This window comes from Nyctibius grandis, chromosome Z, assembly GCF_013368605.1.
Source record: "Nyctibius grandis isolate bNycGra1 chromosome Z, bNycGra1.pri, whole genome shotgun sequence".
Taxonomy (NCBI): Eukaryota; Metazoa; Chordata; class Aves; order Nyctibiiformes; family Nyctibiidae; genus Nyctibius; species Nyctibius grandis.
In genome coordinates, this window is record NC_090695.1 from 71794732 (window position 1) to 71817976 (window position 23245).

General features: G+C 44.3%; 1 long non-coding RNA gene across 3 annotated transcripts in view; it reads left to right on the top strand.

The window, feature by feature from the left end:
• Positions 1–21818: 21818 nt before the first annotated feature.
• The window catches only part of LOC137676639 (uncharacterized), a 64764-nt gene continuing 63337 nt past the window's right edge, over positions 21819–23245 (top strand). For all 3 annotated transcript variants that reach the window (XR_011050109.1, XR_011050110.1, XR_011050111.1), the window contains exon 1: positions 21819–21939. This is a non-coding gene — a long non-coding RNA (uncharacterized lncRNA). The remainder of the gene's footprint in view (positions 21940–23245) is intronic.

A 23245-nucleotide genomic window follows, 5' to 3' on the forward strand; every position in this document is an offset into this window, starting at 1 on the left:
GCAGAACCAAAAATACAACAGATGATTAAAAAATTCTCTGACCACTAGGCATAGTTTGTCCATGTAGACAGCAAGTCAGAAAAGAAATGGTGCTTTGTGCTGTTCGTTACTGCATGCAGTGATTTCACATGATGCTTTTAGACACAAAGGACTATATTTGGTGCTTTAACTCCACGCAACAGCACAACATCTCTGTTTGTTCCTTGCAATTCCGTGGAATTACCATGCTACAGAGTTCCTAATGCTCTACCTCGACTACCATCAGTCCTACCTGCTCCAAAGGGAAATGTCTGAAGTCACACAGAGCATAACGAGAGGAACAACTCATATGACATATTTCTCACCCACTGCCTTCAGGCAGTAGTATTTCTGCATTCTGAAACCCTGAGGGCAAGTACCCCTCAGCGACCTTGAGTTAAGAGATTTTTCTGGTATATTTTGGGTTAAATGGCCTTATCAGGAAGAGAGCTGCACTGTCTGAAAGGAGGTATGGGAGGCATGGGTTCTGGACTGCAGTGCATGGGTTGCATTGGCAGCAATTTAAAAAGGGGAAGGAAAACAGTTCTTTAGCACAGATGCTTGTCAGGGAATTAAGTGATTTAAGCAAGCACACACACACACACAGACTGAGGAGGGGGTCTGGAGACCCTTTTTTTTATGGAGGGCCACCTTTGTATCACACTGTAATTCACCCTCTGTCTCTGACTGCAGTGTGAATGAGTAGCAGCCATGATCATAACTGCTCTCTGAGCCAGTGGTGGTGGTGCAGAGTGCAAACTGTCCTGCATTTCCACAGCTGTGTTAACTGGATGGGTTTAGAGATGTTTCTGGCTGTTGTACCAAAGGAGGGAGGGAGGAATGATGGGGTCTCCCACGGCCTCTTCTCTTCCCTCCCTCATCTCTTTCTGTTCTTCATAAGGAGTGGATGGCTATATGATTTAGGAGATGAACTGAGCAGACAGTCAGCTCTTGCTCCCATAAATAATACACTGATTAATATGTATAGCTTCAGACGACAACCCTGAAGTATGATTAGGGTGAGGAACAGGGCAGGAAGGAGGGTGTTTGGTGTCTTGAAGTGCCATGCAACAAAACACTTATGCTTGCTCATGACCCTGGCTAGAAATTTCTGGCTTTGGCTTCAGCCGAAACAGGATCTCACTTTAAAAGCAGAAATGTCTTCCTTCGAGTAGAATAAGGTTTCAAGCTCCAGCACTTGGTAGAAGCCCGTTCACCTGCTGTTCCAATCTCTTCCCAGTAGTATGAGAAGGAAAAAAGGGTAATTAAACTTGTCATCATTGCTTTTGTCTAACAAAGGAGAAGGAAAAAAACCTCATGGATTCAAAAGTGCTTTTCTGCTTGCTTTAAAAATAGATCTTGGCATATTAACCTCAGTTTAATTATAAATGGTACCTAGTTTGAGGGAAACTGAGGGAAAGATAGCTGTAGAATATCCCTGGATAAGTATATATTATCTGCTCTTTTTACAGGATGCAGAACAGCAATGAAAAGATGATCATATTTCCTTGGCAGCTCCATAACCTACTTTTTGAAGTAGGTGCTTCAAGGGACTAGGACTATCACTGGTGCAGTCAAACTAAAATCCATATGACGGACCTGGCCTCTGCCCCTCTTTTTTCCCTGTGTCTACTTCTCCTTCCCCTTTCTCCCTTCCTTCCCCTCTCCTTTCCTCCCTTCCACCCTCCCTCCCTTTCCTTCTCTTTTTACCTTTATCTCCCCCCTCACCTTCCCTTGCTCTTTGTCTTTTCTTTTCCCTTTCCTCTTAAATGAATAATCCGGTTGGCTGGTCAGAAGCCTCACGAAGGGCTAATTCAAGGATAAAGCAACAGTGTTTATATTTATCCAGTGTTTGGTCACCAGAGATTCTCTTTCATTTCATTTGAAATCACAAAACACATTTAGCTTATACACCATAAATAATGTTAGCTTTCAAAAACCTATGAGAGAATGGCAGAGTGTCTTTGCTGAGGGCAATTTAAAACCTCTTGTGTGAGCTGATCAAATTAAATAAAGCTTCTGTGCTGTCAAGGTTCAAAATCCACTGATGTGCCAACATTCATTCTTCAGCTCTGTGTTTAGCTTTTCAGGCAGACAAGGTCAGCCGTGTCTGATTGATCCACCTTCTTTCTTGTAGGAAGACCAGACTGTTGTTTCTGTAAGAAAGAGGGTGTTTCCCCCTGTTTTCTTCTCAGAGCAAAGCAGCTGATCTGGTCTCACTCCACCAGGTGGCAAGATTTAACCAAGGGAAAAAAAAAACCCAAACCCACAAGTTTTTGCAACTATCCATTTACCTTAGGGGAGAGGGGGAAGCGAGATTTGTTCGTTGATTTTGTTGGTTTTTTTTTCTTTCTTTCTGTTTTAAAGAAACGTTTTTACTATAACAGGCTCACATCCATCTTCTGGCATGATTTGTAGTGTTTAGAAAAATAAAAGAATCAAACAACATTCGCTGTCAGCTGCTGAGTAACTGACAGGTGTCACAAAGGGAACTAAAAAAAGGGTTAGAATATACAATCCATCCCCAAATCTCACCGAACAAAGGCAGATTCGGTGTTCCTAAACAAAAAAGTAAGTATGGTGGTTCCAGCCAAATATGAGAAGGTGTTTCTAAGCTGTCAGTGCTGCATAACAGACCCAGAGTTCTGGTTATCCAAACCCCACACTAATCCCTGCCTTTGACTGTCAGGAATGGGCTGCTCTGCTGTGTGTTTCTGTCATCACAACCTGCCAGCAATGCCTGGACGATGCACAGAGCAGAGGAGAACTGCGCTTGCTCTCTCCAAGCTACATTATCTCTTCAGTCCAGGGCAGTCTAGAGGGTTTCAGACATCCTGGGAGCTGAGTCAAAGTCTGCTCGTCCTAACAAAGCTGACTTTTAACTGCTGCGTTAAAGTTAAAGGTGCTCGTTTTCACTCACATTTAATTTTACAGACTGGCTGTCCCAGCTTCACAGGGGAAGCAGTTGTGGCACCAGAAGGTGGCTTGGCTTGGCAGAGGAAATTTGGCCATGGAGTGTTCCAATGATGTGCGAGGAACAAGTCTCCCAAGTCCAAGCTCAGAGATCTGTCATTGGGCATATGGAGATATCTGCACTGTCTCCAGCAACAGGAGAGAAGTGCTGTGGGAAGTTTGCAGCCATAGGGTTAGAAAGCCCTGCATGTAAACGCCCAGCTGCCAGTTCCTTCACTTCTCTTTTTTTTTGCATTTTTTTCTTAGCATTTCCCTCCTGACATGATGGGTCCATCCCCACTTGCTAACTGGGCTCCAGGCGAGTTGCATGGTGGGAGCCTTGGCAGCCTTGGGGGTTGCTATGCCCATCCCTGCAAAGCAGAAAAGTGGTACCCAGTTGTTCAGGAGGAGGAGAGAAATGATTGACTAACACCACGTAACATTGCAAAGGGTAGGGGGGAAATCAAACCTACATCATCTCACTTGCTGACCTAATGACTGGAGGAAAACTGTTCCCATTTTTTTCTGTAGGCTGTTTCTTCAAACTGTTATTCTTCCATTACAAACACCTTTACAAGTTTGAAAATAGTTTTGCCTGTCTCTTTACTCCTGTTTCTTAGGTCTTTCTAAAGAATAAACTTCTAAAAACTAAATCAATGCCATAGATATTTATAAAATTATGCCAGTTGAGCCTGAGGGAAATCTGTCCAACAAACACAATTATATGGCAGACTGTAAGCAGTCAAAACTTGTGAGTTCCGGTTCTGAGACTGAAAAATGAATACATACATTTTAGCTGTTTTTGCCTTTCCTGGTTCATGTTTTTAGTTTTTTCTCAGCATCAAGGGAGGTTGGAAACCTTTGTTTTTCCAGAAACGGGAACTCATTCTACAGTTATCACATGACTCCCAGAACTGAGGCTTTACAAGAGGCTCAGGAGTGATAACACTATGAAGTTTGAAGAGCTGCAGCAGTGCAGACTGCAGTGAAGTGGAGCAGCTAAGTAACACAGGTGGCAGGCTGTGGGTATCTGCCTCTGTGGTCGTGCCTTGAGGACTTACCTCGTGCTTCATTTCTCTCAGGGAGACGATAATGGGCTTTGGAGTTTCGTACTGTGCTTGGAGTTTATTTATGTGTTTGGCTTTTTTTTTTTTCCCTTTTGGATAAAGCATTGCAAAATCCTGCAGTGTCTTTGGCAGAGCTACAGGTGTGCCTGGAGAAGTGGTGAGCACCCTGGGTGATTCCAGCATCCCTGTCTCACACTCTTCTTCTCTCTGGAAATATGCAATATCGCTCCAAAGCCACAGCATGACTCATCTCACAGAATCACAGAATCACAGAAACAATCAGGTTGGAAGAGACCTCAGGGATCATCGAGTCCAACCATTGCCCTGACACCACCACGTCAAATAGACCATGGCACTAAGTGCCATGTCCAGTCTTTTCTTAAACACATCCAGAGATGGTGACTCCACCACCTCCCTGGGCAGCCCATTCCAATGTCTAACGACCCTTTCTGAGAAGAAATGCTTCCTAATGTCCAACATGAATCTCCCTTGGTGAAGCTTGAGGCTATGTCCTCTTGTCCTATCACTAGTTGCCTGGGAGAAAAGGCCAACTCCCACTTCACTACAACCTCCCTTCAGGTAGTTGTAGACTGCAATAAGGTCACCTCTGAGCCTCCTCTTCTCCAGGCTAAACAACCCCAGCTCCCTCAGCTGTTCCTCATAGGTCAGACCCTCCAGACCCTTCACCAGCTTGGTTGCCCTCCTCTGGACTCGCTCCAACACCTCAACATCTTTCTTGAAGTGTGGGGCCCAGAACTGAACACAGTACTCAAGATGCGGCCTCACCAGTGCAGAGTACAGAGGGACCATCACTTCCCTAGACCGGCTGGCTACACTATTCCTAATAGAGGCCAGGATGCCATTGGCCTTCTTGGCCACCTGGGCACACTGCTGGCTCATGTTTAGCCAGCTGTCGATCAGCACCCTCAGGTCTCTTTCAGCTGGGCCGCTTTCTACCCACTCTTCCCCCAGCCTGTAGAGCTGCATGGGGTTGTTGTGGCCGAAGTGTAAGACCCGGCACTTGTTCTTGTTGAACCTCATGCCGTTGGTCTCGGCCCATCTATCTAACCTGTCCAGATCTCTCTGTAGGGCCTTCCTACCCTCCAGCAGATCGACACGCCCACCCAGCTTGGTGTCATCTGCAAATTTGCTGAGGGTGCACTCAATCCCTATGTCTAGATCATCTATAAAGATGTTGAACAGCACTGGCCCCTGGGGAACTGAGCCCTGGGGAACACCACTAGTGACCAGCCGCCAGTTGGTCTTTGCCCCATTCACCACAACTCTCTGGGCTCGGCTGTCCAGCCAGTTTTTAACCCATCGAAGAGTCCACCCATCCAAGCCCCGGGCAGCCAGTTTGTCTAGGAGGATGCTGTGGGAGACAGTGTCAAATGCCTTACTGAAGTCTAGATAGACTACATCCATAGCCCTGCCCTCATCTACTAAGCTGGTCACTTTGTCATAGAAGGAGATCAGGTTGGTCAAGCAGGACCTGCCTTTCATGAATCCATGTTGGCTGGCCTTGATGCCCCGATTGTCCTGCATGTGCCGTGTAATGACACTCAGGGTGATCTGCTCCATCACCTTGCCTGGCACCAAAGTCAGGCTGACAGGCCTATAGTACCCTGGATCATCCTTCCGACCCTTCTCGTAGATGGGCGTTACATTTGCTAACTTCCAGTCAGCTGGAACTTCTCCAGTTAACCAGGACTGCCGGTAGGTAATCGAGAGTGGTTTGGCAAGTTCATTTGCCAGTTCCTTCATTGCTCTGGGGTGAATCCCATCCGGGCCCATAGACTTGTGAGTTTCCAGTTGGCACAGCAGGTCACTAACCATCTCCTCCTGGATTACGGGGGGTTCACACAGCCCCCCGTCCCTAACTTCAGGCTCTGGGGGCTGAGTCTCCTGAGGACAACCGGTCTTGACATTAAAGACTGAGGCAAAGAAGGCATTGAGCACCTCTGCCTTTTTCTCATCCCCTGACACTACAGTACCCTCCTCATTCAGCAAGTGGTGAAGGCTCTCCTTGACCCTCCTTTTGCTGTTGATGTATTTGTAGAAACTTTTTTCTTATCTTTGACCGTCTTTCCCTACACAGAATTACAGAATCACAGAATGTTAGGGATTGGAAGGGACCTCGAAAGATCATCTAGTCCTATCCCCCTACCGGAGCAGGATTGCCTAGACCATATCACACAGGAACGCATCCAGGCGGGTTTTGAATGTCTCCAGAGAAGGAGACTCCACAACCTCTCTGGGCAGCCTGTTCCAGTGTTCGGTCACCCTCACCGTAAAGAAGTTTTTCCTCATATTTATGTGGAACCTCCTGTGTTCCAGCTTGCACCCATTGCCCCTTGTCCTGTCAAGGGATGTCACTGAGAAGAGCCTGGCTCCATCCTCATGACACTTGCCCTTTCCATATTTATAAACATTAATGAGGTCACCCCTCAGTCTCCTCTTCTCCAAGCTAAAGAGACCCAGCTCCCTCAGCCTCTCCTCAGAAGGGAGATGTTCCACTCCCTTAATCATCTTCGTGGCTCTGCGCTGGACTCTCTCTAGCAGTTCCCTGCCCTTCTTGAACTGAGAGGCCCAGAACTGGACACAATATTCCAGATGCGGCCTCACCAGGGCAGAGTAGAGGGGGAGGAGAACCTCTCTTGACCTGCTAACCACACCCCTTCTAATCCACCCCAGGATGCCATTGGCCTTCTTGGCCACAAGGGCACACTGCTGGCTCATGGTCATCACCTCTCACCTTGCTTTGCTGCGGTTCATATTACTATCCACATAGTCTTCTAAATTAAGGGAGCTTTTGAAAACATACTACCAAAGTGACAGCAGCTGCTGTCGGTGACGCCAGGCAGAGGCAGGGACTGCTTGGTGCCTCCTAAGGCAACGTGTCCTCTGAGGGACACGGGAGCTGGGTGCCCTACCCAGGCTGTTCGCACTGGAGCAGTACTGTGCCAGCTTGGCAGGCTTATCGGTGTATGGACAGTGAGGTTAATTTTACCCTGAGCCTCACTTCTCTGCTGCTACTGAGAAATGCCACTGTGGTGGTGTAGAGAGTTGTGGGGAGATTTTTTTCTTTTTACTCTTGCTGTGGAGTTTGGCTCTGTGAATTTTGCTTTGGTTTGCCCTGTGTGATTTAATTTAGAGATCACTTGGTTTTGTGACAGAACACAAAGGATCAGACTGATCTGCTGATTTTGATATGAGACCACTAAAACCAGGCAAGCATTGCACAGGCAAAGAAGTATTTTTCCTTCATTTCATTGCGTCCAGTACATTTTCACACTGTAATAAAGTGGAAGGCCACAAAAACCTTGGATGTATTAATGTCTTTTGACCCATTTTACTTAGTTCTAATTTTACTGTTTCATATGTGAAACTCTGCTGAGTCTGAATTTCTCCTTTTGTTTTATAATTCAATTGTTAATGCACAAACCAAAACAAAGTCTGATCCTCTTTCCATATTCATGATGGCTCTGCAGTACTGAAAAAACTAAACCATGATAAACCAAAGAAATCAAACTTCTTTTTGCTGCTAAGAAAGTTCTGTAATAAAATTCCAACTAAAGGTAAAGGATTTCACATTCACATAATACCTTTTCAAGGGTAGAAATGGATTTTAAAGTCAGGCATCTCAGTAAAAAAAATAATGCTTTCTGTTCCTCTCTGAACACTGCTTTACTCAATGGCATTTTGCAGTCTGTAGGGTTTGTTTAAGCACTAATCTATCAAACACGGGGAGAGCTGAGATCACTGATCTAAGTCATTTGTGGAGAGGAGACAACTCTTCTACCTTAAATAAATCTGAGCTTGCATTGAAAGAGCTGTTTGCATCAGAAGTGCTGGGCTGGCAGGAGGTTGAAGCCAGGTGTGCTGTTTGGCTTCAGATGTGTGGAAACCATCAGGCACACAAATATGTCTCCAAAGATGTAGCTGCATCAGGCTCAGGAAGATTCCAGTGCTGCAAATAGAGGTGTGGTCGAGTTTTTGAGGGGACTGCTAGGTGTACTTGCCTTGTCCTCACTCTTCTCTGGGAGTCAGCTTGCAGCCATGCTGGAGGTAGGATCCTGAACTAGATGAACCTTTGATCTGAAATGTATGGCTGCTCTCATGTTATTTATTTGCAAAGTTTTTCCATGCTGTCATCTATGGACAATATTTTAAAGTCTCTTATTATACTTACTGAGTTAAAAAGCTTTTTATACTGATGCAGGCTTCTAGTGAATCCCCCTCAAATAAATGTTGTGTTTTGTTGTTACTGCATCTCTCTGCCACGGCTAAAATAAATCAGAATACCCATCTCAATGCCTGAAGAGGCAGGAACATTTAATTTATAGCAATTTCCTTTTCTTTTCATGGTTTCTACTAAACAGAACATGCTGGGTCTCAACCTGCATTTGCATTTAAGCTAAATTATAAGTAGAACAATCAATACAAGTCCCAGCTCATGCTGCCCACAGCTGAACAGCAGTAAAGAAAGCAAACTGCCAAGGAAAACTTTCCCACCCAGACAGTTTGTTAATACAGAGCAGCATTTAGCCATCTATTTATTTATCACAGTGGTCTTAGAGTGCTTCCCAAGTGTTATGGAGAGGAAAAGAGGAGCTTATCCTTAGACACCTTGTGAGTCTGCCTTGCAAGGCAGCCCCAGATGGCCTCTTCCCAGGGCAGGACAGGCAGAGAGGGTGTCTGGTCAGGATCTCATCCTTGAGTGCCCAAAGAGGTGCAGAAACGACTGCCCCTCACCCAGGAGTGCTCCTGAGGCAGGACCTCCATTGGGGTGGTCGTTGTGGACACTCACCCCCTAAAAATGACTGATGTCTTCACCTGTGGCTTTGGGTTCATACTTTTTCCTCACTCCTCTGCACCGTTCCCTTTCAGACTTTTTTTCCCTCAGGTTCCCTTAAACCCCAGCTCATCTTCTTTATTGTAGAATCACAGAATCGTTTTCGTTGGAAAGGACCTTTAAGATCATCGAGTCCAACCATTAACCTAACACTGCCAAGTCCACCACTAAACTGTGTCCCTAAGCAGCACATCTACTCATCTTTTAAATACCTCCAGGGATGGTGACTCCACCACTTCCCTGGGCAGCCTGTTCCGATGTTTAATAACCCTTTCAGTGGAGAATTTTTTCCTGATAGCTAATCTAAACCTCCCCTGGCACAACTTGAGTCCATTTTGTCTTGTCCTATCATTTGTTACTCGGGAGAAGAGACCGACCCCCACCTCACTACAGCCTCCTTTCAGGTAGTTGTAGAGAGTGATAAGGTCTCCCCTCAGCCTCCTTTTCTCCAGACTAAACAACACCAGATCCCTCAGCTGCTCCTCATAAGACTTGTGGTCTAGACCCTTCACCAGCTTTGTTGCCCTTCTTTGGATTTGCTCCTTCCTCTCCTTGGCCTTTTTCTCATCCATTTCCCTTCCCATTTTCTTTCCTCTCTCTTTAACATTCCTTAGTGGCTGCACCTTTACATTTTTCATACCATCACCTTCCTGGGATGAGGGCAGCCTCACCGTGGGTGCTGATGTGCTCTGGTCGGTGTCTGGAACTCTTAGATGTGGTGCATTGCAACGCAATGCCTGCACTTGTCTGCGGAAGGTTCAGGCATGCTTGAGTGAACCGTCCTCAGTGATTTGCAGCCGTGTGAACAAACCCATCTGAAATCAGCGTGGTTGTGCTAGGAAACCTTTCTAGTAGAGCCCACAGCCTCCCTGGGCTGGGCTCACTGCCGCGATACTGTGCAGATAAAAGCAAAATAAAAGCAACAGCAATCGTTAACTGCCCTCGTGCTCAGGTCCTTGTTTGGTGCCTTGGGTTTTAATTTTGAAAGCAGAGCTTGGCCCTTCTTGCTGCCAGTTTGGGGTTATCCAAAATGCTAACTAGTACTTCGTACAGCAAAGTATTTTAAAGCCCGACAGAAACTTCCTTAGAAAAACTGCAGGCTTGCTTGTGTCCCTTGGCTTTCTGCTTTGGAAGCGTCTTTGAAGAGAGTGCTGCCCAGTCACATTTGATTTCGCTTCCTGTCTTTACCAAACCTCAGGCAATAGCAGCGTGGTGAGGAAACACTGTCCAGCTGATGGGCGTTGCTGAGCGCAGGAGCGCTGGCCCCCTCGCATGTGCCTAGCTGGTCTGCAGGAGAGGTGCATCGGGACAGCCTGGAAACACCCAGGCTTCCTGAGCACGTGCAGGCCCCCCTACCCGGGGCACGCTCAGCGTGTCGCTCGCTCTAGCTTTGACGCACGCTGTTGCTCGGGGTCTGCCCCTCTGCCACCTCCCTGCTGCTGGAGCGACAACTGTGGTCACCCTCAGCACACGCATGCTGCCTGCTCTCCACCCTGCTGGCCAGATGGGTGGACTGTAGGTGACTGGCTGGAGGAGCGATCTCAGTGCTGGAAGTCTGCTGAGCCCGTGGGCGCTGTGGTGGCTGTTCCCAGCCCCTGAGCACACCCCTCAGCCCTGCGGCCCGCCTGCCGAGGGGCTGCCCGTGCGGGTCAGGGCACCGCTGCCTCTCTGTGCGACCCTCCGAGCACAGCACAAGCCAGGAGGTGTTTGCCTCTTTCGCCTCTGAACCCATGCTAAGCTTAAGCCAAGCAGAAGAGCATCTCTGTAATCCTGCAGTCAGTGGCTGTACCCTGCAGAGCTGCAGCGACTGCTGAATTAACAGGATTAATGTGACTCCAGGGGTGCCCGTGCAGCTAATCAGGAGACGCTGGTCCTAATGAATGAAGCACAGTGGAGGGAAGTGCTACGCTAAAGGCAGCAAGTGTCCCCTTTATTGTAGTTACAGTGTTAGTGATTAAAACATAACTCAGTGGGATGTAGCTAGCTCTCAAGCTAATTCTTCAACAGGAAACACTGGCCTGTGAAGTGTCGGCTTCAAATATTATGAAATCACTGCTCAGGACTTTAATTTTTTCATCAAGGGTTGTGCTGTTATTAATGCAGGTGTTGGGGGCTATGGCTCCAGCCCCTGCCTATCCCCCATGCAGCTTCCACTCGGAGCCTCTTCCACGGCCCAGAAAAAAGAAGGTTCAACAGAAATGAGACAAACTAATCATTTCCCCTCCATAAACTGATGCTTATAATCCTTGCTGTGATTCCCTGTTATGTCTTCTCTGGTGCAGAGGACTTTGTTCCCTGCTGTGATGAAATAAAATGAACCAAACCATTGTCAAAACAATTCAAAGCGCTCTGTGCCTTCGGGCAGAGGGATCAGCTCTACAGCCTGCTTTTCCTTTTAGCTCCTCAAACTGCTGAAGAAACAGGTGCAGGAAAAATGATAGCCTGGCTAATATTATTTTGTTAAATTCAAGTGCTGTGTTTGTTTTATCAGTAACACAACATAATGTGCAATATTGCTTTCTGTCCTGGCAAGTGCCCCACCTTAGAAGAATAAATCAAAATCTTTGTGTACTTGTAAGTGATTGTCTGGCATGCAAATGAGCTCTTTTATGAATAGGCATGAAAGAGCATATTAAAGACACATAAAAATTAGCAGGTGTGAGGAATGGGCCCTCAGTCCCTGTTCAGTCACATTGTTAGACCAGAGAAGCTGTTGGTTAAACCGATGATAATCACAGTAAGGGTGCAGCACAGCTTTCCATGTAGGTATCAGCTTGGGGTTCTCCTCTGCTCTAATGATACAAAGAATTTGGAGGTATATTTTGGATGCATTGTTAGTTGTTCTTCCTATCTGCTTGGGGGGCAAAGCAAACAGTCCCTTCTAACACACCTTGACATAGTGTATAGCTAACCAGCCAGGGTCCTTGGTCAAAGCTAAAATAAAAGCAACTTTGTGGTTGCTAATTTTGCCGCTGAATGCTGCTCTGCTGGAAAATCAGTCTCTAATGGGAAGGGGGGAAAAACAAATCGGGATGATGTTCTAACTTTTTTCCTTTACTAGCTTGACTATAAACAGTTGACTTCACTGCTAAACTTTTCTTCCTCTGATATTTTGCAGCAATTTGCTACACTGTTTGGCTTTCCTGCTGCCCAGAAAAGTAGGAGCCCCTGCAGGAACTGGGGCAGCAGTGCTTTGTGAAAAAGAAATCCAGCTGCCTGGGAGCTGCTGAAGTGTACATGATGACAAGCAACAGTCATAGGATATGTAAGATCAGTAAGACCTCTTTCTTTTGCATGGAAAGGCTTTTTTTTTTTTTTTTTTTTTTTTAATTGTGGCTCCTTACAGAGCTCTCTCAGCAGCTAATCTCCAATTTGTCTTACCTCAAAAATCCTGGAAGTCCATGAGTGAATAAAAAGTTCACCTTTCCATTTTACTTTTGAAAAAGAGGAAAGAATGCCATGGCCAAGAATATGTTTTCAGCAGAGGAGAAAATGTTATTATCCATCCTGTCCTTGGCAAGACCTACTTTTCTCCTGTCTTGTATTTCTTGGGTTTCTTTTCCCCATTATCTTTGTTATGCTAGTTAAGTCCTAACTTCTACTTTCTCTCTTTCTATCTTTTCTATTTAATTAACATGGTGGTTGTTCTTTTTTTGTCTCATGGTTACAATGAACAAGGCTCCTGTGAAAACTCACATTTTTTGAAAACCTTTTTAATTGAAATGGCATGAATTCAAAGATCATCAGCCAGTTCTAGTCATTTTGTCACATGAAAGTTGCTTTGGAGACTCTTCCCCCAACACACACTTAAAAAAAAAAGAGCTATCTTTTTGCTTAGCCAGCAACTGCTGTGCCAAAGAAAATAAAACAATGGGAGACATTAAAACATAATGAAATATTTTCTAAATGTAGGCAGTTGCTCTTAAGATGCTGCACTCAAGCCTGGAGCCACTCTAATTTCCAGTAAATATCCTCCCTCTAAGGTAGAGAATAAGCCTCGGAGACAGACTCCGTCTTCAAAGGTTGGTGCTGGATTCCTGTCCATGGTGTGTTTCCATACGATGTGTTTCCATATGATGTTTCCATATCTTCTTTTCACCATGTGAGGAAATCCTCCTCCTCAGCATGTGGGGTCTAGACTTTTTGCTCCTGCAGGCCAAAGGAGTTTCCTAATTACTGAGATGAGGAGACACTGGGCTCAGCACCTCCTCCACTCCCACCGAAGTTGGGTCACTCATCCATGTGGGAAGCAAACCACAGATTTGGGAGAACAGCAGGGAAATGACAAACAGAGCCTAGTGCAGAGACAGGTGACTCAGCTGGGAGAAGGCAGACACTGATCACTTGCCCTGCTGCTTTACTTTGCAGTTATGTCTCCTGTGTTTCCCGACTCAGTTGCCTGTCACTGAAATTAAATAATCTGTGCCTGTTCGTCTGAATCTGGTGTTACGTCCTTGAATGTTCCTACTGCTTGCCTGGTATTTTCACTTTGTTCCCAGAGGTTTCTACGCGAGCATGTATTGTACACTGCATTGCTGGGGACCTGTGGGGCACGACGTACGGGGCTATCACTCCACAGAGTGCATTAACACTTGTTACTTACATCTTCTAGCAAACAAAGGTAAATCTGAGCAAATTGCAATAGGATGTTCAACAGCAGCGTGTAGTAGGTGCTTTGACATTTTTTCTAGCAGTCGTAAACAGCTCAAAAACTCATTTAGGCATCTTCCTCTGTATCTATACCTGTCGTACAGTGCTTGATGCAGAGCTGAGTAGAAACAAACACAAGAAATGAAATGCTGCAGTGTGTCTCTTTCAACTTATGCTTCTAAAGCAGATGGGATCAGCTGTGAGAGAGGCCCAGGGTGAACCTCCTTAAACAGAGCTATAGGCCATAGCTGCAGTGTTTGATTGGTCCTAAAGTGTCTGCTTTCGAGTGATGAAGTACAGCGTTTGCTAAAAGCACCAACAACTGCCCCAGTCTGCATCATTTCCCCTTTCCAGAACTCAGGCTGGCGACGCAGAGCGGCTCCGAGCGGACTGTTCAGGGTGCGAGGGATCTGCTTTGCAAGGATTTGCAAGGAATCTGATCCTTGCACCCTGGGCAATCATTTACCCAAACAAAAAATTGAATGTGAAACCCTCTCATAACTAAGTAGCATTTATAAACCTCCTGGGTCCTGGTGCCAATACCCATGTAATAGAATAATAACAGAGTAATATTAGATCATGGCCTTGGTCCTTACGTCATTATCATAGTCATTCCCATTCTTAAAACGTGTAGCATCATGAATATCTATAGTGATCTTTTTCAGAGAAAAAGCCAGGGTATTTTTCCACTTCAGGGACCCTTAGTTAGGTAGGTAGCCTAAGATCTGCTCCAGACTCGTTTTTACTGCAGACATGCACACGACTTGATTTGATTCACTAATAACCATGCCAATTATAAAGTAGAAGGCATTTAATTACAGTGCCTGCAGCTTGTGAAGCCTGATTCAAAGCCCACCAAAGTCAAATGATGCTTTAAAGCTGAATGAAAAGAGTTTGAAGGACAGTGAGGCATCCAAAATAAGCTGTGACTAGTGAATGTACACACACCTTCCCAAACAGGAAAAATTCTCCGTAAAGCAGTGCTTAAGGTTTGGAACTGTGCTTCTAATCAATTCTATTTTATGGGCTTCTCCTTCCTTGACACTGTTTTTCTACTACAATATTTGTTCTTTGATCCGATACGTTATTACTTTTAATTTATTCAAAAGCAAGAGTGAGCAGAAGTATTCTGCAGTGGGTGTTGGTAGATTTCTTGCACTTCTGAATTAAAACAACTTGCTTTTAGGGACAGAAATTTAATTTCATATATATTTCAATTGAGTTACCTTGACTCAGCAATGGAACACCACACATATTTACCTTCTGCCCTATTGTAAATTCTGGTTATGGTTTATGCTTTATCCAGGTTAAGGTTTACATTTATCATATTTCAGTAATACAATACAACCATACAGCAGATTAAAATGTGTCATAAAACCGTTGCACTTTGCTCTTTTGAACACATGGCTAGGATGTGGATTAGTGTATATCAGTGTAACCCCAGTGAAATCAGTAGGGGAAGAGCATTTTATGCAAACATTTTATAGAAAATCTCAGAACTGTGAGATGTGGTAAGGCTGGATGTGGTTCTCGGTTGCCCTCTGCCTTCTGTAAACTAGAGGAAAGTGGATGCAGGATTTCTGTAGCATGCTGCTTTTCCAGCTGGGTAGCATGTTTGTTTCCTTTCAACTCCTGTTTAGGAGACTGGGACAATGAAAGGTGACTTTAGGTAGAGTAGTTTTGACAACAAAGCACTATGAACCCAGTCAATTTTCCAAACGTTTCTTTTGGCTGATAGGAAAACAGGATAATCATGAATAAAATGCCACCTTATGGGTGTGGGAAACTTTACTTTTGAGCTCTGCATGTGGACCAGTGACCTGTAAGAGAAGTAGGTGTGTACAGAGTTGGGCAGTATAACAGTGGAAAGACTGGGTTTACTCCAGAAATTGGTGTGGCTCCCCAAAATGCTACAGTTGCTCACTACTGAGCAGTTTTTGTAAAAATGGGACTGATCGGTGTTTTGCCCACTGAAGGAGCCATGGGAGGAAGAGTCTTAATGGTTTTCCACGTTAGAGCTCTCCTCTGTATTTTCTCCAGAAAGATACACAGCTTGACTCTCTAGGCAAGAGGTCTCTGGTGAGCCTCTGACTACTGTGAGCTCCTCAACATTTCTGTAGTATTATCAATGCCCTTGACATTTATTGAATCATGCCCTGTATTAAGTTATTGTTAATAAGATGGATGTACAGCATTCATTAAATAGTCCAAGTTTCTTTAAAAAAATGATGCTAATTCTTAGTGTAACAGCTGTAAGGAACCAAGAACACTGTACCTTGAACATCACCCTTGAGGGTATGAAGTACCTCCTTTAATGACAACTTAACTAAAATGATTTTGTGTTTTTTACCTGTGTGTTATTAATATCACACAAGTTCCTGCCTATTATTTAAGAAGCCTGAACTCTAATTAGGGCTCATTAAACAAGCTTTCACTTGGGCTCACACAATTAAAGCTTATACTTTGATTTGTGCAATGCACTTTTGCACACTGTTGCAAAAAACCTGAAACATTTTCATATCTCGTACCTGTTTACACTGTGAGCTTCCTGTGCCCCCTGATCAGGGAAGGGGAACTTTGAAAGTCTGGTGACAACATCTATAGGCCCTCACTGTATCTTTAGCTAGTGTATTCTTCTGGGAGTGGAAGGAAGTGCTTGGTGAAGCTAAAGTTGCTAAATTTCCATTCAAAGAGCCTGTCATGTTTGTACAAGTTATCTGCATTTTCCAAGTGTTCCTAAAGTAGTTCTGCTATCTTTCACACCAAAAGCCTGAGTGATTGTACTATGTTTGAGTCCTGTAACTTACATCATGGCAGAAATACTATGAATTACCACCTATTATGGAAGAACTGCAGTTAGTTTTTTTGATAGAAAAGCAAAATCTAGTTTATATTTAGTTGCCACACTGTCTTTTAGATAGTACATTTCATAGGTATCTGAACACTGCATATGGTTGTCACTGTGGTCCAGTTCCTTGAAGTGTCAATGTATGTACTTAGCACGAGTGAGGTAACAGTGACAGTAACTTTCACTTCAAACCACTAACTTATGGTAATGTTTTTCAATGTTGCCAAGGCTGAGACAAACTCCAGTGAGTTACAGTGAGTCTGGTATTAATAATGCCATGTTTTTCAGAGATATATGTGTTCCTGGAGCTCTTTTTTGGAGGTGGGAGCACAGAGAAGTTGTGCCCTTCTTGATTTCAGCAAAGGAGCATCTGACCGAGGACTGGATCTCGCTCTGTTTTGGTGGGTGTCACAGCAGCTGAGACAATCTGGCCGTGGAGATACCAGGGCTGAGAAATTAGATTCCACCTATTGATTGAGATTGTTCTGAATGCCACCAGCAGCATTAGGATAAATGACTTCTCTAACACTGTGAAGAAAGGAGAGTAGCATCGCCTTCAAATATTTAATAGCTATTGATGTTTTCCAATGTTCATATCATTGACTTATAGGACAGATTGTCAAGGAGGAAGAATCATTTAAAAAGAGACATTAACCTCAATGTAACGAACAGCTAACTCAGAACTGCAGAAGTCTTAGACTATAACTTCCCACCTATTATCTGCTACGAGAGAGAGAAATGATAAAAAGGTAAGGCAATATTGCAGTACAGCTTGACTGAGACATTGAAGTGTTCTTCTTCATACAGAATTTGAATGAAATTATAAGGATTAATGTAGCTTCAGCTGTACTTAACCAAAGCTCTGATGCTGTTTTATAAACCATTCTCAGATTACCTTCTCTGGCAGCTGTTGGTGTCTGGTGAGCTGTTTTGACTGAAATTAACTCATGCTCGGGTTTGTAATAAAAATAAGAAAATTTTCTCTCTCTGTTTTATGCCAAGATTCTTTTTAAACATACAAGCATTGCACTGTGTCCTGGTATGTGAGCTATAAGAGCTGGCCAGGCTGAAATGTTTTAAGTGAGAAATTGAGTATTATAAACAAAAAAATGGGATAATTGCAATCCAGTGAAAAAAATTCCCTATAAAATGAGAGCTGCATTCAGTCAGGCAAAGCAAACAATGACATCTTCATACAAAACACTGGTATCCAGTAAGAATTGGTTATAGAAAGCTGAATATCTGCATCCTGTTTCCTGAACCAGACTGCTGCAGTGCAGCAGCAATGCAGAAGCATGTCCTTGGTGCAGCACGTGTGCTCACATCCGACTTTCTGCAAGACAAGTCCCATGACATTTTTTTTCCCCCAGGTCTTTTCACTTTCTTGAAATGTTAGGATGAGCATGTAGGAGTGGAGTGTTAGGAAAAGCTGTGTTCTTCACCCTTGCCTCTCCACAGATCTAGGTTTGCAGTAATCAACAGGAACTTTTTAAACATAATTTCCCATGTTGTCTGTTCATACAAGAAATGACAGACAGGCTTAGTCGCTGGAAGAAAGAACAGAGAAGTGTGGGGAAGCGTGTGTGTGAGGACAAGTCAGGCTTACAACGCTGTGTGGCTGGTTTGTAGGGACCAGTACCTCTGGAGAGGAGGTTTGGAGTTCTGTAGTGGGAGGGGAAAGAGACCATCATGAATGACCACTTATTGACCCCGAAGTCTTCAGAAGCAGGAGCTATGAGTGATGAACTAAGCTGGGGCTTCCTTCCCCTGCTCATGTTAAAGCATCCTCGTGCCAGCTCTGCTTGTCACCACAACTGGTAGCAAAACGAGGCCTCTAGTGACAGCAAGTATGAGAAAGAAAAAGGTATTGCTTCCTGAGAGCCTTATTTGAGGACTCAGAGAATCCTTTTTGCACAACACTAAGAAAGAAAAGCTTTTGCACTAAAAATAGTTAATCAAAAAGAAAAGCTCTGTAGTAGTTTGCATGTGTAGTAAGAAATCTTATATGTCAGTCTGGTACCACTGCACCATGCCTGGATGGCACAACCTTATATTCAGTGAGTTTAGGAGTTCTTTCTCTGCTCCTTCTCTGCTCCCTGCTGCAGGGACTTGCACACTGTCTTTAGTCATTCTGCTCACCTCGGCACCAGGCAGAGGAGACCAAATGCTGCTGCTGCCAAGTGGTAGCTGGTTCATCAACACAGGGGAAAGTTCCTTGAGAATTTCCAAACTTAGGTTCTGCTGTAATTTTTGCAAGGTACTGTTTGCTAATGCATTGAACTCTGTAAGGAAAAAGCAGACTTTCCCTCCACATAACCCACTGCCTGCGGGGCTCTTTTGGAAAAGCTGCCTTGATGCTTTTTATGGAGGATGTGAAAATCTGGCTCTGTCCCCTTTGTCACAAGTGGATTGGAAAGAGGATTTCTTTCACATGCGTGGTTATTACACAGAGCATTCATAAATGCTGCGTTGGTTCAGATGTTCTGAGTTAGGCAGAGCGGGATACGGATCTTCTCAGCCAGGCACAGCTCTCTTCTGCCTCCTCTGAACCTGAAGATCTGCAACGATGACACCCCTTATTTCATCCTTGCTGGCCCAAGGCTGAAGGGCTAAACTGCTCTAAATGCAGGTCGAGCCCCACAACCTAAAGACAGCTTCACGTGTTCTGGGTGAACATGTATGGATGCGAGCTGTTTGCTCAGGGAAAGCGCTCACAGGTTTCAGCCCATGGACTCCCTTTCAGATAGACAGGAATGGGAATTTGCATGAGTAAAAACAGCTGGATCAAGCTCTCTGTAAGTAATTAACACACAGGAGAGACAGTTGTACTTGCACTTTATCAAGCCTCTTGGTAAGATTATGTACTCCAGATAATTAATCATTACATTTCCCTATATGCATAATTATATCCACTTTCTTGCTCTCCCACCTCCACACATATAAACAACTCATATGCATGTATTTACAGAGTAATTACAGCGTGCGTATGCTGTGATTAAAGGCAATATAAACTGTGTTACCCTAATTACATGAAAAAACAAAAAACAAATAACCCAAGCAAATGAAAGCACAAGCAGGAAACCGCACAACTTCTTTAACTGGATCCAAACCCTTTCTTTTCAGAATACTAAAAAGAAGAAAAGAAATTCAAATAATCTATGCTATGTGCCTGGCACAAAAACTGAGAGTGTCAGCCAGCCCAGCAGATCCCTTGGCTGTAAATTATTTAATATATGGGACATAAATCAGAAAGCAATGTTACTTGAGACAAGATGAAAGAAATGCTGCATCTCAAAGTTAGAGCACATTCTGCACCATTTGGGCTCAGTTCTCTCCCACCAGATGGAAAATACCTGCATCCCGCATGAGGTGAATAAGCGCATGTTTGCCTTTGAAACTCCTTGCTGGCTTTGTTTACATGAGGTGATCTGGTGTGGTTCTTACGCAAGCAGCAGCACTATTCCTTCCTCCTTAAGCCTCACATCACCCCGCGAAGTTTTGACATACGAGCTGTGTGTTTTCTATGGCAGACTGCTCTGATACTTTCCTTCGGAGATTTTTGGCCCAACACGCTCCAGGCTACTGGCAAATGAAGTAATTCTGTGGCATGGGGAAAGTAGGATCAAACGGAGTAATTCTGTATTCTCTTCTGTTTTCTCCTTGTGATTCATCTTTTTGCCTGGGCTTCGTGAGGCAGGATAGTAAGAGTAGTCAACAAGGAGAAGGAAGGAGACATTGAAAGGACACACTTCCTAGATTTATTTTGTCTGGCACCAAATTGTTTAGCAGGTTACCACTTCAGTTTTGCCAGTTAAAACTGAGCGGTGAGACCACGCTCACAGCTTTTGGCTGACAAACACTGCTAAGAAATGATATTTGCCTTTAGAAATAAGAGTGGCCAGAGACTGATGGTTGTTTGTAGTTTTTATTCATTACTGAGGCAACTGAAAGGGCCTGTACCTGTCCTATGCACCCCAGCACTGGCCATCGAGTTCAACAGAAAAGGCTGTTACCTTCGTATCTGCAGTACTAGGCAAGCTACTGTAAGGTCTGCTGGAAGAGGTCCTTGACACCAGCTTCAGGAACAGGTCAGTCTGCTTTCTGCCATAAGTGGATCTCTAGGGTCCGTCATGTCCATGGATGTCAATGGCATTGTCCTCTGCTATTCATACTGGGACACCGCGCTTATTGTGCTGGGCAGTCTCTGGACATGTCTTTGTAGAAGTGGAAGTGTTGTCTTGTGCTTTGAAATGCTTCCTATGCTAATGTCTGGGAGGAATTTAGTGTGCTTAGTGGAAATCTTAATGCTGAGAAAAGAAATCACGTAGATGTGGGAGATGGCAGGAGAGGGACAGAAGTACAAAATCCTAGGGACACTGAGGAAAAGGTATGTCATGGCAGAGGATCGGCAGGGAAGAGAGCGAGGATGCCAGATGGAGAAAGGGCAGGAATTAAGATAAACAGAGATATGCTGGTGGCACTGGAGCAGGAGTGGTCTCAAGCTGTTATAATGTGTTTATTGCTAGAGACTAGAAAGAAATTCAGAGTCCCAGCATCCCTGTAGTGTCAAATAAGATGGAGCTAAACATCCTGGCGTCTTGTAGCAGGTGGCTGACATGGATGGCAGAGCCTGCTACAGATACCCGCTTGTGTTATGTCGCTGTGAGTCTGTGCGATAGCTCTCTGGACCCTCACCCTGCTTGTGACACTGCTGGGAGCCTCTGTAGGAGCCCAATGTATGACCATGAGATTAAATCCTACATTTCCTTCTTACCAGAATAGTTTGGAGCTGGTGGTGGGAAGTTAGGGCTGATCATCTGACCTTATTTTGGCATTTACTTTGTCTCTGCAGCCTTCCAAGTTAGTTTAATGTAGGCGTTACAACACAATTTCCTGTCTGTTTAAGAAGACAAAATGATCTTCTCCTTGGTCACCTGAAATTCAGAGCTTGGCTTGACCTTCCCTCAGACCATGCAGATTTGGATCACCTCAGTGCCAACCCTAACCCTTCAGTGTCTGGCCTGAGTCAGAGTGTCTTATTAATTAACATACAAGCTGTGAAATGGGATCGGTGCCAGGTGGCTTGAAATTCTGCTGCCTGTGAGGGGAAATGCTGCATTGTGTAAGGCTGAGCTTGTTGATGCTGTTTGGCCCAGTGGTACAGAAAGAAAAGGTGGCTGTATCCAACTGGAACTATGCCTGGGATGGAAACTCTATCCTGTTTGAGCCGGAGAGGAGATTTAAGCCAGTACTGTGTCATTGCCTGAAGTGCAATTTAACCATGAAACAAACCTGCACTTACAGAAAGCACTAGAGGTTCTTTAATTATCACAGCAGGTCGGGACCTCAGTTTCAAATCTCATCAGGAAAGCATTTGCCCTCTGACATCATGCTGAGTCACTGGCTCAGTAAAGAGCTTGGAGGAAAGAGAAAGTGTACGATGCGCCAAATGACAGGACTGCTTCTTGCAGAGATCCTTGGTCCAGAGAGAGATTGGCACCATTCGTGATTAGTAGTCTGCATTACTTGAAAGCAAATTTGCTGGTCAGGTAGGGTCGCTCGTAGCATTTGTAATGCTTTCAAAAGTGTTCGATAATTGCTTATTTGTTCATCAAGATAATACATATTGGACACTGGGCATGTCGTTCTGTATATCTTTCCTTTGCCAAATGCAGATTTATTTACAGTGCAGATTTTTATTTGAGTTATGTTATGAAGCTCTTTCCATTCCTCAGTGCATAGAGACAGTTGCCTGTGCTTGCATACCAATAACTTGTATAATAAGTTTGTAATGAGTAAATGAAAAAGGAAGCAAGGTCACCTTCAAGCTTGCCACAATATCGGGAGTGAATGTTGTGCAGAATTTACTTTGCAGGGTCTTTGCTGAGGTGGTGTGATCTTTTGCCAAACAGGTTAAAGCATGGCAAAGGCCTGGGCTGCTTAGATCAAATTCAGCATGAGACTTGCTGGGAGCGTAGAGCAGGCTCGACTTTAACAGACTTGGTATGCAAAGAGAGCAAGGGCCCCAGGTGTCAGCCTGGACAGATAGGTAACTTGTGCTCACAGTTATCCTCATGGTCTAAATTACACACGCATTTCACACAACTGCATATACTAACTAGGAATTATGTCAGCTGCAGATAAAGTAATTAGGCTAATTTTCTCAGTGCGTATGGCATGTCAGCAGCTGGCAAACTATTTGCAGGAGGGCTCTTAAAAGTGCTAACATTAGCCAAATTATTGTCATGGATAATCAGAGATCAGTTTCCTCACATTGCCAGTGAAATGTGCAGTTCAGTTAGGCTTTATGAGGGGGAATTTCATTGCAGCAAGAAACATTTTTCTTTGTATAAGGATACGTGATAAAATATTTTTCCTCTAACTGGTGAAGGACTTCCTTACTGGTGTTAAATCTAGTATCTGGAAATAATAGCTAGAATTTATTTCACTATTAGCAATCAGCTAATCCCCTCATTTCTTCTGCAAAATACAATTTGCTCACTGTTTTGTCACCTAAGCTGTATGGCTAATGTCTTGAATTAAAAATGCTGCCTTGTTGCCCTACCAGTCAAAAAAGTTCATGACATTTATAAGTCTGATGCCAGAGGACTACAGGTGAAAATATGTTTCCCTCTCTTCCCAGATCCCATATGACAAATGGCTCTTGGCTCACCCTTATTAAATCAAAGCAGAGAGAAACGGAAATGACTGTGGTGAGAAACATGGGCATGAGGCACAGCTGCTCTGTATGTGTTGTGCTGTTACATTTGAAAGGCATTGCTGTGGAAAAGAGAAAGTTTGTGGTTTTAGTAGCATACACAAGTCTTGGTCAATTAACTATGAATGTCCTCGGGG